This window comes from Buceros rhinoceros, unplaced genomic scaffold, assembly GCF_000710305.1.
Source record: "Buceros rhinoceros silvestris isolate BGI_N320 unplaced genomic scaffold, ASM71030v1 scaffold6599, whole genome shotgun sequence".
Classification (NCBI taxonomy): domain Eukaryota; kingdom Metazoa; phylum Chordata; class Aves; order Bucerotiformes; family Bucerotidae; genus Buceros; species Buceros rhinoceros.
Genome location: NW_010433224.1, coordinates 36,378 through 39,859, shown reverse-complemented (window position 1 = coordinate 39,859; position 3,482 = coordinate 36,378).

Here is a 3,482-nt window from a genome sequence, read left to right as displayed (position 1 = left end):
TTCTCGGGACATGCTCCAGCCCCTCAATGTCCTTCTTGGAGTGAGGGGCCCAAACTGAACCCAGTATTTGAGGAGTGGCCTCCCTAGTGTCCCCAGTACAGGGGGATGATCCCTGCTCTGGTCCTGCTGGCCCCACCACTGCTGGACTACTTGGCCACCAGGGCACACTGCTGGCTCCTCTTCAGCTGCTGTCAGCCAACACCCCCAGGGCCTTTTCCCCAGGCAGTTTCCAGCTGCTCTTCCCCCAGCTTGGAGCGTTGCGGGGGGTTGGTGTGACCCAAGGGCAGCACCCAGCACTTGCCCTGGCTGAACCTCAGCCCACTAGCCTTGGCCCATCGCTCCAACCTGTCCACACCCATCTGTGGAGCCTCCCAATGCTCCAGCAGATGAACGCACCCAGCCATCTTGGTGTCATCTGCAAACCTACTGAGGATGCCCTTGATCCCCTCATCCAGATCATTGATAAAGATGTTGAAGAGAACAGGCCCTAATACTGAGCCCTGGGGGACACCACTTGTGACTGACCACTATCTGGAGTTAACTCCATTCACCACCACTCTGTGGGCCCAGCCACCCAGCCAGTTGTTTTAATGAAAACAAGCCAATTAGTTCAGCCTAGGATGGGCGGAAGTAGTTTTCAGGCTTAATACAGGGGGCCTCCGCTGCAGACCTCAGCTAAACCGACTGCTCCTCTGCTGTCTCAGGCCACCAAAAAATATGTATTAAGGGACAGTATAAAATGCTGCTGATGCCCCCACCAGTGCTGGTCACTCCATGGGGCTCCTTGCAAAACATTTGACCACGGCAGGAGCAAGACCTAAGCATGGCATCGATGTAAAGAGTAGTGGCCTCTCTTCCTGCTCCAGTTGCACAAGTCAAGTCTCATCCCAACGCTGCCCTGAACTTGCTGCTCTGAAAAAACTCTGGGTCATGGTGCAAACCCAAAGTGTATAGTGTTTTTTTCTCAATAACTGTGCATATTATCATTGCAACCAGCAGCTTCATGCTTGCTCTTTCAAGCAGCTGGTGCACTGCAGCAGCGGTGTAGATGAGCAAAGTTGAGACATGCACCATGCTGAGCAGCAAAGAAAGTGCCTGTGATACAGACTCCAGCTCCCCAGCTCCGGCTAAACCAGGGCTGAACCCAAACCACCACTGAGACCAAAGGTTTGGAGCTTTTCAAAGGTGATTTTCCATACCCATGTTGTTGTTGTTCCCCAGGTTCTTGGTCCACAGATCCAGGATGCAGCACTACTCCCTGGCCCCTCCAGCACCCCAGTGCACCACGACAGCTGCTCACCTGAGACTAACTAGTCTCAAAGAGACTAATCAGAAGAAAAAACTAAAGGAGAGGGGTAATGGATAAGAAGCATAAGAGCTGAAGTGACTTGCCCAAGGCCAGGCAGATAAAGGTACCTCTGATTTCCAATCCTATGCTCTCTCCTCTTCCATCAGTCCTGCAAGGTGTCATACTGGAGCATCTACCTGAAGAAGATGCTGCTTTTTGGGCTGCTCCTAGCAGAGACCAGAGCACTGACACAGAGGACGAAGCACCAGCCAATATGAATGTTCCAACACAACCCTGGGAATGGTGACACAGATGTAATTTCCACGCTAGCAAAAAATAACCAAAAAGAAGAAGGATGTGAATTACCGCAGCTTAAAGCTTCTGCTCTCCTAATAACACCAAAGGAGTTCCAACAATGTCCCCAAGACGGCCACCGCTACCTCTAGCAGACACAAATGGAGCAAGTGATTTGAACTGACAGTGTGGAAGATGGAGCTGGCCACCGACCACTTAATTCTAACAGAAGGGCCTATTTCTAAAATGGATTTCCCACATTTTGGATGAATTTGACCCCAAAAGACGCTTATAAAATAACACTAACATCTCTTGGAGACAAATGCAATTAGTCGGCTGTTTTTAAGAAAACGACAATGTTGGCAAAGTCCCTCACGTTAAAGCTATTTATCATCAAAATATAACCCATCTGTGCCTCCGCAGTCTCAATTAGAGGTAATTAAGAGCATACTTGGAGTGTCGCAAGGACACATCTACATTGTTCCCCTCACAAGTTCATCATCCGCTGCTCCTCTCATTGCCAGGGTCAAAGCAAACCTTCATTTTAAATGTTTTTTTTAATACTTCTGCAGATTACAGAAGAAACGCTGAAGCTGTGATGGAGATAGAGAAGAGGCAATGGGTGCGAGAGAGTGAGTCACTTGCTAACCTACTGCATGTGGTGTTAGTCTTGGGGTGGGTTTTTTTAACAAGAACTTTTTTTCCTGACCTCATCCCCAACAATAAAAGCAGAGAGAAGTAAAGTCCTGATTCAACATTGGGTTTTTTTGGTGGCTGAAGTTGTCAAAACCAAATGTCACATCTGTTTTGTGCAACGCTCCTTGTGGGGGGTAAATCCCTGTCTCCATATGCCATCACTCCAGCCCGCAGAGACGTCTGCCTTCCAACTAAAGCCTCTTTTCTTGCTACCTCACCCCAATTCCCTGGCTTTGCTACCTTCTGTTTCTCACCTAGCCTGTGAGCTCTCCATTTTCTGCCTGAACCTCGTGGAGATACTGCCAGATGGACCCTCCGGCTCTGGCACATCCAACCCAACGTGCATTGCACAGCATGCGCAACTTGGTTCCTCTTGGTTCCCATTACCCGTCCTGGCCTCAATATCCCCTCTCAACATCAAGTGATGCTTCCATTGTTGTGGGAATAACAATGATGCTCCAGTCAAGGCTGGATGGGACAAGCTCAAGGTCACCAGAAGGTCTTACAGCAATCCCACGTTCAGCCCATGTCTCTGTGGTCATTAGGGCTGTAGGAGGAAGGAGCTGATGAATAAAGATTTACTGTCACTGGCTTTGGGGGAAACTAGAGGTGAGGGCAGTGGGGAGACCCACCCTGCCTGATCCTGCATCGCCTCTTTAAGCAGAGCCTGTGGTGTTGGGAGGAGGACAACTGAGAGCAGCATGCTCCGATGTCCCCATGTCCATCCAGCCTGGAGGGCCGGTGTTTGATTTCCTTCCTAGGAGATAAGCAGGATGTGCAGAAATCTTAATTATCGCCAGCTCTGCAGAGGCAGCAGGCTAATAAAAGCTGTCAGCTTGGCGACACGGTGGAGCGAAAGCCTGCCGTCTCAATTCCTCCCTTCTGCACCCGCCTGCTGGGGCTGCAGGGCAGGGGACAGGGAGGATACCTGAGATGCCTACACCCTTCCAGAGAGCCTTTCCTCTGCTGCCAGCTTGGAGGAGAAAGGACCACAGCAGGTGGCACAGTTGGCCCCGTGCATCTCATTTCTATACCCCCTTCTGTTCTGCAACGAGGGAGATAAGTTAAACCTTGCTGATGCAATGCTGGTTAAAAAGCTCGAGATTAACCTTACGAAAGATTTAACATTTTGACAGCTAAAAATGCTTCTGAAGACGAATTTCATTTCTCTGCCTCATTATCGCCATCCCTCGGGGGGCTGAGG